This window comes from Heterocephalus glaber, unplaced genomic scaffold (genome assembly GCF_053883595.1).
Source record: "Heterocephalus glaber isolate CG9 unplaced genomic scaffold, H.glaber_assembly_v1.0 deba00001662, whole genome shotgun sequence".
Lineage (NCBI taxonomy): Eukaryota > Metazoa > Chordata > Mammalia > Rodentia > Bathyergidae > Heterocephalus > Heterocephalus glaber.
The window spans coordinates 15287625-15298303 of record NW_028258403.1 but is presented as its reverse complement, the minus strand read 5'-3'; positions in this window follow the sequence as shown (position 1 = coordinate 15298303).

Sequence of the window (10679 nt, the reverse complement as noted above, 5' to 3'; positions counted from 1 at the left end):
CCTAAGTCACAAAGTTGCCCATGTTGGGTTTGAACTTGTGATCCTTCTGTTTCAGCTTCCCAGAGTGCTGGGATTACAGGTATGTGCCACCATGCCTGGCTTAGAGCTGGTTGTGAATTTCTTTCTTTCTTTTTTTTTTTTTTGGTACTGGGGATCAAACTCGGGTCCTTGTGCTTGTGCAGCAGGCGGCGAAACCACTGAGCTAAATCCCTGGCCCCCTGGTTGTGAATTTCACGCCATCAGTTTAATGAACCACTTTCTTACCGTGAAGCTCTTTGTTGAAGGAGGGTAATAGTAGACTAACTTTATAGAGTTGTTTGGGAATGAAAAGAAACAGCATCGAAAGGCTTGAAGCCAGTGATCAGTGTGCCGTGAAAGTGGTGTTCCACCTAACATCCTGCTTCTCCTCCTTGCTTCATAGTCGTGGTGCTCCCAGTCTGGACTTGGCCTGACCATTCTTTGGGCCCTCCTGTTCTCGGGAGGTGATTTATTTGATAGTGATGGGAGCCTGAGAAAGACCTTGTGGATGTTCCAGACACTGGTTGCCTTTTTCTGCTTCCTCTGTTAGGAAATGCTTTGTGTTTTTCAGGACTCTGTTTATACAGGGATTATTTAGCATTTTTATTCTCCGAAGGTGCTGGCATAGCTTCAGTCTGTAATTCTAAAGAGAAAGCATTTAGCTGTGCCTTTCTTTGTTTGTTGGGAACATTTCTGTAGATAAGCACCCTGCACAGTAAATAAACTGCATTGTTATTACATTGCCTAGCAATTTACCTGTAACAGACGGCTGTGCCTGCTATAATGACATGATAGCTAATCCATACCCCTGCATGATTTTATCTCCTACTGGAGCAGCCTGGCAAGTTTAAAGGGGACGCCCTCAGGGAACAGTGTGGGGAACCAGTTGTGGTTCATGTGAGTGAGTGTTTGGCAGGAGGCTCACCAAAAGTCCAGCCCCAGATTTTGAATGAGTGCTTAATTTCAGTATCAATTACCTTAAGCTTCCCACAAGTAGGTTTTACCTAAAGCTTCTGTGGAAAAGCAGTTTGATTTAATTAAGGAAGTCTCTCAGTCCTCAAGTCTGTGGTTAATACAGAGGCTAATTTTTTTCTTATTGCCTTAGAAGTTTCAAATATGCAAACAGCCTATCATCCAACTTGTCTTAAAAGTAAATAACAATTGTCTTTGGCGACCCACAAATAATACTTTCATCTATTAAACTTCCTGTATGGTTTTTGATATAGCTTTCAAAATGATGTTATTAGATCCAAGGGCAAGAACTATTTTATAGCTCTATAAAATTAGTTTGATGCTATTTACCAAACACCAAGACAATTTATAGTGTGATCATTATTTTCAAACTACAGAACTGGACTTTGAATTGTACCTTGTTTCTTGGAGTTTGTTTTTCTGACTAGACTGAAAGCTTTTGGAAACAGATGGTTGGGTTTGGGCCCTTTGTGAGGCTGTCTCTCTTTCTGGAAAGAGGACATATTTGAGTTCAATCCAGGTTCCACACCTGTCTTCAGCCATTAACAGCCCTATGACCTTGGGGAAGTTGTCTTCCTATAGCATTTTGTTGCTGTTGTGGTAAAGCTTGTTGGAGATATTACTTGAACATTTTTAGTGATTCTTTTTCTAGTCTCAGATACCTGTTGCAGCTTAAATATTACTGGCAGTGCTTATCACAAGAACCAGGAATTGTTTCAAATTTGGGAAACTCCTCATATTGGCACTAAGTGCTTTTCCCGTTCATTCCTTTCCAACCTGTCTCTCCTATAAAAGAAAAACTGTCTCACACCTCCTAGTGATAAGTTTGGTAGGGCGATTTCTTGTAGGCGGACTATTTATATCACTCTAATCTGTCAATTTCTCTCCATCTCCAGCACCACCAATAGCTAACATTTATTGAAGGCTTACAGTGGGCTGGCCGCTCCACAGGCCTGATCTCATTTAATCCTCACTAAAACCATGATTATTGCCATTTTACAGGTAGGGAATTTGAGGCTTACAGGGGTGAAGTAAATTATCCAAGGTCACACAGCTAATTAGTGTTAGACTCCTGGTTCAATCTCTCACCTAGGCCTAGACTTCTGTGGTGGACTGACAGGAGGACTGATAACTGTTTTCTTAGCGTCTTCCTTTGCTCAAGTCAACTTGTTCTCACATGGAAACAAAGTATGAGTTTCTGAGTTTTGAAACCCAGTGCTCCCTTCCATCTTCATTCTCCTAGCCCATGTTAAGAATCTGCATGATCTAACTCCATCTTGCTTCCCCTTGCTCTCTCCCGTTTGTGACCTTCTTCTAGTCCCTGGGCTGTGGCATCTGTCCTCGTGCCCTCACTGTCTACATGCGTGGTCCCTCTTATTCTTGCCACATCACCTCGTCCATTCCTCCTTGGCCTCCTCCTGTGAAAGAAGAGTGTTCCCCTCTGCCTGCTGATGTAGGGGGGCATTTGGATCTCCTGGCCTCTGCTGGTTCTTGGGCTCAAAGATTCATTTGTTCCTGACCTCAGGTTAGGGCAGCTTCCTTGTTCATGGCTCTCATAGCAGCCTTAGTGGCATTTATCAGAGTTTATGGTTACAAAAATTTTATCTGTGAAGTTACTGGATTAATGTCTGTCTCTTCTGCCCCAACTGAAAATCTTAGGACAAAGATTATGTCCACTTTAGCTCATTTTGTATCCTCAGAGTCTAACATAACCCTTGGCACATAGTATTATTATTTACCATATTGAATAAAGCTGAACACTAGAAAATGAGAAATGCTAATAATCAGTCTTGTGGTTTCTTTGCTCTCTGCTGCTACTGAAGCAGTGAGCAGTGTGTACACCACATGGCCTCTGGGTCTCTTTGTGAGCATGTGTGTATGCATAAGCATGAACATTTCTGGCCTGTGTGCACATATTTGCATGTACACACACACACACACACACACACTCTCTCTCTCTCTCTCTCTCTCTCTCTCTCACATAGTCTCCCTCCCTCTCTCCATTATGGGCAGCTGAACCAGGAAGGTGAAGAATATTTTTCATGGCGTTATTTTTATGATAATCTATTTCGATGGTTAATTTGGTTTAGGACACTGATTTATCACCAGTTTAGAGATCTTTCCCTCTCTCTCTCTTTTTATTGTCCTATTTGAATTATAAAGATGGCATGTGTGAAATGGAACTTCTTGGCCTATTGTTCTGCTTCTCACGCAACCAGTGTAGTTCAGACAATAAAAAGATCTATAAAATTAATATATACAGAGTGAGAGGGGAAAGAGAGGGACAGAGACAGAGCAAATGGGTAATGCTTTGGAATTGGATACCACATTTATCTCTCTCCGGTGAAGTTCAGGATTAAAATTTACATGTGGAGGAGGCATAAATGAGGTACGAAGGTGTTGTCCTCTCATGTGGAAAGAGGTCTAGTAATTCTAGTCTACCTGTGTTACACAAAAACATATTTTCCTTTTGCCTTTAACAATTTTAAGGGCTTACAATTGCTGGGTTAAGTTTAGACCAGCAAGTATGACTTAAAAAAATTGCAGGTCTCTTAGGTTTGGTATTATGTACTTGACCAGGTACAACCCAATAGCATCACAAGCAGCGATCTGAAAAGGATATTTGGATGTAAATTTTCTCCAGCACCTGGGCCCTGCCTGGCACATAATAGGTGTCTGATAAATTATTGTAGGGTGCACATGTAACTGAACAAGTGCAGAGGAGGGATGGCTGGTTAACTGTACCTGGAGGTACCATCCCAACCTTCCCTCTGGCACATGGTATCCTTTTCTGGCCGACTCTTCCATTTTTTTGTTCTTTGGCTTCCCTCTTGGATTTGTTACACTTCTCACACTTGCTGTTGACCTGTCCCTTTCAAAAACACGAGATGGGGAAAATTCTAGTAGAGTACTTGATGCTGATCAAGTGCCAGTGTGAGTAAAAAACGACCAACAACCTTCCTACCTTCTGAGGAAGTATTTTGAACGACCGAGTGTCAGCTCCCAGATGTGATTTCACTTGAGGTTCTTGGATTGACTATTTATTGCTTTGCTTGAAATGATGGTTATTATTGTTACAAATATTATTATGCTGATGAAGCCAGCTTGCAAGCACAGACAGCTGCATTGTTTACAAACCTAATTAATGAGGTGATTTTTAATATCAACAGCTCAGCACCAGCCTTTTTAAAGACTGTTTATGGTCTGGACTGCAGAGCCATTTGTAACTTCCACTGCACTTCTATGACGGGGCTGCTTCCAAGAAACATTTCCTTTGGCCGAGACCTGGTTTATTTTATGAATGACAAAAATAAACCTCTCCATGTTGCTGATGAGGGATGGTTTATGTCTAGCAAGCCCCGGCCTACCAAAAGATAAACACAGGAATTCTTTTCTAAGAAGCAAAGGTGCATATCTTAGCAGCTAACTTCTGTATTTATAAAAAAGTCATCCAGCTGAGGTGGCTGTGTGGGGAACTGGGCAGGGAATGGTCCATTCTCTTTCTAAACATGGAAATGTTTTTGGTGATATGACACTATATAAACGCCTGTAACATATCAATACTTGGAAAAATGGCTTATATATTAAACAAGTTTTATTTTTTTTTTTTCCATCTCTCGAATAGGTTTTAGGAACCTGTGTTGTAGGAGTTGAAGCTTGCTCAACTCAGACTTTTATTTCATTCAGATATATTTGGGTGAGGAATTTTAACAAAGATTTTCTCTCCTCTAAATCTGGCCTGGCGCAGTCTTTTGAAATGGACTCTTACAGCATTCTTCCTTGATAATTAATAGGGTGAACTCATCCGTTTGTTTTTCTTTTTCTTTTCCTTTGCACTCCTTGTTTTGAACTTTGAGATTCTAACAGTGATTGGTAGCTGGTGCACTCCAAGTTCACAAGATAATGCTATCCCTATTAGATACTCACACTTGAGCACCTTCTTAAGTAAATAGATGAAAGACTTCCACCTGCATAAAAAGGGAACTAATCACCTTTGGCTCTGCTGGCTTCAAAGGCAAGAAAATAGGTGCTTGTCTGGTTTCCTGGTTTGTTTCTTACATTTCAGAGGTTAGATGATTTCATTGTCTGCTTAAATGTATTGTCTTTTCCCCTATGCAGATTCCAAGGGAATTATTGTTCTATGACCTCTTGGCTATGGGTTAGATCTGTTCGTTAAAAAGCAGTTAAGTTACAAAAAGATTAGATGTAGTAAAATGACCTGAGAGAACTAAAGTCTGCCACCTTACATCTTCCTTATAATTGTGAGGTAAATGCCTCAGAGACATAGCTTTATGGTCTTGACTCCAAGTGTTCTTGTTTATTACCTTAATCGTTTGTCCATGCTGGCATCTCTGGAACGGGTGATGAGAACGTAGTGAATGCCCCAGTTTCATAACTTTAAGTGTTGAGTAAGAATGTTTATTGACTACACCTCTACATTAACCAATCATCTGGGATATGTGACCCCTAGCCTCAGGGAGCTTACCCTCTCTCAGAGGATATAGAAACAAATAATTATAACCCATGCCTGTAAGCACACTGATATTCTTCTAAAAGGAGTGTTTGTTTGATCTGTTTGACTACTGGGATTTTTATTTTACAGGTTATATTTATGAGGAGAGAGGAGAAAAGAAAGAGGCCAGAGGGAGATAAATTGATTTAGGTAGGAAAGGACACAAAGCTACCAATAGGATAGAAGAAAATGAATTTAGAAGGTGTAATGAGGGAGCAAGCAGAGGGAAGCTCATGTTTGAAGAAATAGGGAAGAGTTTGGGGGATCAATTGTCATATGACTGTGATTTTTGGAGACAGATTCAATAAGGATTTTCATTTATTTAAAAAAATTGACATAGATAAAGTAGGCAAATGTTAAGTGTATAGCTCATTGCATTTTAAAATATGAATACGCTTGTGTAACTACTACCCACATCAAGATGTAGAACATTTCCTCTAGCCCCAAGAGAACTTCCTTCATAGCTCAATCATGATCACTGTTCTGATTCTGGCCCCATAGAGTAGTTTCACATGTTTTTAAGTGTCATATTCATGTTATCATGTACTATATATTCTTTGTTTTTAACTTTTTTCATTCAACTTCATGTCTGTAAGATTTATATATCTTTGCATGTCAGTTATCTATTCTTTTTCATTGTATAATAGTTCATTGAATAAATATACCATAATTAATTTATTTGTTCATGGGCAAATTAATGGATATGTTCATTGTCTATGTTAATAGACATTTGGGTTGTTTCCAACTTGGGCAATATTTTGAGCAATGCTACCATGAACATTATATCAATCAGCTTTCTTGTTGCTAGGACCAAATACCTAACACACACAACTTAAAGGAGGAGAGATTCATTAGAGTTCAGTTCATGGTTGGTTGGCTCCAAGGCTGAAACAGCATAATGGAAGGGCCTGGAGGAGGAAAGTTACTCAATCTATAGCAGTCAGGAAGCAGAGAGAGCAGCAAGAATCATTGAGAGGGACAGAGAAAGAGAGAGAGAGGTCCTCCCAAAACATGCCACCAGTGTCCCATCTCCTCCAACTGGGCCAGCCTCGTTTTGTTCCTCATCTTTCTTATAAGCATCTATTAAGATTAATGGATTTCATTTTGGCAGAGTCAGACAAGTAGGTTACTCTACTTTGATTATTTTCACCCCACCCATCCTTCCCTTGCCCTATTCTCCTCCCATAATTTTACATTTCTGGGCTGTGTTTTAGTGTGTGGAATCCACCTTCTAATTTATCTGCATTTATCTATGGATTCATCAGTAGATTCATCCAGTGATAAGTATAGTGTCCTCATGTTCAAATCACCTTCTAAAAGCTCCACCTCTGAGCACATGAGACTTTTGGGGGACATTTTAGATCTAAACCATAGCAGATATTACTGTATGCATCATTTCTGTTTGGTATAAACCCAGGAATGCAACTGCTGGGTATATGTGTGTGCTTAGCTTTAGTCGATACTGCCATGTAGTTTTCCAAACTGGCAGTATCAACTGGCATTGTTTTGCTCCACATCTTTGGAAAAAGATGACCACTTGGAGAAAGTCTTTCTGGTTGTTATACAGTATAGTAACTGCTCTTTATGAGGCTTCAGTGAAAACTACATTCGTAGTTGGATTGCTGTCAGATTCCTCACAACCTCTGCTATGGGAAGCAACCTCAGATTTCCTTGGGTTTGAGTACTGGCTTCTCCATTTACTGTGTGTTCTTTGGCAACTTAGTTATTGCTTTTGTGTTTTGCCTTCTGAGACTTTTATTCTTCATCTGCAGAAAAGAAATCATAGAATGGTTGCATAGGGTTTTTATGAGGTTCAAATGAGATGGTTATATGGAAAGCCATCTGCACAGGGGCAGACATAAAATTAGTACTCAGGAAAGGGTAGCTTTTGTTAGAATTAACTGAAGTGTGAAAATTCCAATAGAAGGGTTAAACATAGGAGGGAGGATAAGGTTGGGAGACTTGTTCCAGCTCTTCCTGTCACCTGGAGATTCTCCTTTCATAGCTAATCCTTAAGAGCTTGGGATTTGATAGGAAGGGGAAATGCTTCCCTAGAACCATTGCTTGCTACCTCTTTCTGCATGTTGTAGGTAGCTGTGACTTTCGAGACTTTGCTTTTTTTTTTTTTTTTTTTAAACTGGGGATCGAAATCGGGACCTTGTGCTTGCAAGGCAGGTGGTGGAAACACTGAGCTAAATCCCTGGCCCGAGACTTCGCATTTTTAAAGTTTAGCTTTTATAAAGACATGCTATTCTCTCATATGATGTCATCAGCCACCATCAATGAGCAATTTTAGAAACAAGATATACAATAATTAGAAATTTCTCAAAGGAGATTGGTAATATGCAAAGTGAGAGAAGACAGAAGGAAAAACTTGAAAAAGAAACAAGAAAAAAAAGAAGCTATTTAATTTTATGGTTGATGCAACATGTGTGTCCTGCCAGAATAAATTGGATCATCTGATTTTCAAATTGCAGGGTCTATTGTTTCAGAAATAGAGGATGTAAATAATTTCAGTGCAATTTCCCGGATCTGGACCTCTCTCATCCAGAACTGTTATCAGCATTAGCATAATTTATGGTGCTATCTAATAATGAAATCACTGAACACTGATTGTACAGCTTCTTAAAGCTATAATTATTGCTCATTAGCAATGGATTTCATATTGTTTGCTCCTGCCACATAACAAGTTATTGAAAGGGAAAAGTTGTCAGTAGGAGTGAGAAACCAGAGAAGGTATGTTTTTTTGTTCCTGAATAGGCTCTGATGAATCTGAGATTTTGTCTCAGAAAAATAGAGAACAACTGGCCACTCTAGTTGGTGTTTATGATTGTATTTCTTCTTTAAGGAAAATTTTAGCTTCACTTCACACATCCTTTTTAGTGTATGAGGTAGTAATTTTTCAGTAAATGTTTGTTAACTGAATGAATGTGCAATGAAATTAACAAATGAAGACAAAAACTACAATTTTGGCAGGTGACAGTCTGAGCTTTGTACAGCTCATAGCGAATATTAATGAAGGAAGTGCCCATTAATCTCATCTGAGGGGTTGAAGTTGGCAGTTTTTCAGAGAGGCATGCATCTGAAATAAATCTTAGCATATTCATTGCAAAACATTCTTTTTTTGTGGTGGGGGTGGGGGTGGAGATGGAATCCAGGGCTTTTTGCAAGCTAAGCAAGCTCTCTTCCACTGAGCTACATGCCCCAGCCCTAGCTCTAAACATGTTAGAGTGCATTTTCTTGAATCACAAAAACAATGCTTGACTTTTTTTTTTTTTTTTTCTGTGAAAGATACCATTTATTTTGAGTAGAACGTGAGAGCTCCTTTCAATTACTCTGGTCAGTCCTCTTCCATGAACTGATTGTATGTGTATGTATCCCGTAAGCTTTGGGGTTTCTGGCAATATTGAGAACTCAGTGCTCATTATGACTTAGGGGGAAAAAGTCTGCTTTTGTTGGTTAGCAAATCAATTCTTTACGGACCATAGGGTTGAGAAGGGCTTGGTCGTAACTCTGAAGATGGAAATTTAGTTAGTGATTTCTGCTGCATATGATGGTTGGGGAAAATTGTACTTTCCAGCATAGGAAGGGATAGTAACAGCTACAACAGAAAACAAAGGTCACTGTCAATATGTCCATGCTTCTAGGAATGGGGAAGAGGGCTTATCAAAGAAGACTTAAGTTTATTGTGAACAACGTCTTTGGCTTGTGATGTCACAGACTTCAGTGGAATGTAACTTGGCTTTGAGAGTGGTATAATTTATTTGACCTTCATAAGTTAAATGTGACTTCTATGTTTGTCAATTAACCCTGCTTGATTTATCCAGCACCAGACCACATTTCATAGCCTGATTTTTTTCCTACACAGTTTTAGCTTCCTTAGGTCTTTCGGCATGGAATCCAAAAGGGCTGAGGAAATCAAGTGTTTCTTTAATAGATTTTGTCCTTACTTCTTGATAACTGTTCTCTTTTCTTTAAATATCCTCTTATCTAGGACTCTCTAGTCTCTGAAAGTACAGGAAAATGTCAGATATGCAGAAATAAGAAAACCTTGTTTTTTCCCTGGGAAATTTTCAAACTTTAGTAAAACTGTAGAAATGTTTAAATTGCCTTCCAATTTCTGAGAGAAATTGGTTTCCTTTAACACTTAATGAGATAAACTGCAATTCGATTCAAGTCATTTTTCTGCTTCTCCTTGTTGACAATCTGAGCTTTTTTTTGGTTTCCTCTTGCTTTCTGATTGACTTCAAGATTGCATCTAATCTTTTTATTTCATCTCGCACGAATGCAGCCTGCAATGTGTTGTGACAAGGAGCCAGACCTCCTATTAGCATATATTTATACCTTGCCTTACGCAGAGTGGTGCTGGGGATTATTAAACCAGGCTGGAGCTCTGAAGGCATATGAAGGCACCATATTCAACCCTCCTCCCATAAGAGCCCTCTATCCCAAACGTCTGTTCATGAGGAGGTGTAATTGTTTGAAAAAAGGGATCAGGTGGGGGAAGCCAAAAGAGCGGTTGTGTATGAAGTTAATGTGATGGAGGAATTATCAAATAGTTACAGGTAGGGGAAGATCCAAGACGTGGTCATTGTCATTGGTGACACCTTGGAAGAATTTTTAAGGCCTTTCTCTGAATCAATTGATAACATGATCAAATTAGTCTACTAGGGAAGAAACTGGAACATGAAACGTTTTGGGCAGAGATATGGGATTGAAGAGCTTGGCGAGAAGTGTTTATGATTTGTGGGATTCAGAATATGAATTCATAGTCCCAGATGTCAGCAGATGAAGACAAGGACCAGGATTCCAAGACAGGGTCCCTTCTAAGGTGACTTGAGGAGAGATGATAGGTGATATTTATTCCTGTTCTATTTGCTTTTCCATGGATACAAGTCAACAGAGCACACCCTGAACAACACTGTGACACATGCCTGCACATTCTTTGCTGTTCTACCTTTCAGTGGGATTTTCAGGGCCTCCCGGGTCCCAGAGTTCATGAATTACTAAGCTCTGTCCCCTATCAAAACTGGCCATCATCTTATATTCACATATGGGTGGGACCTCATTTCCACCACCCCACAGCACTTCTATTTTAAGCTCGTTTTTTCTAGTTGCAGAAAGACAGGCTTTGTCCCCACTGAAAGAAATTTTGACCATTAGTAAAAAGTGAAAG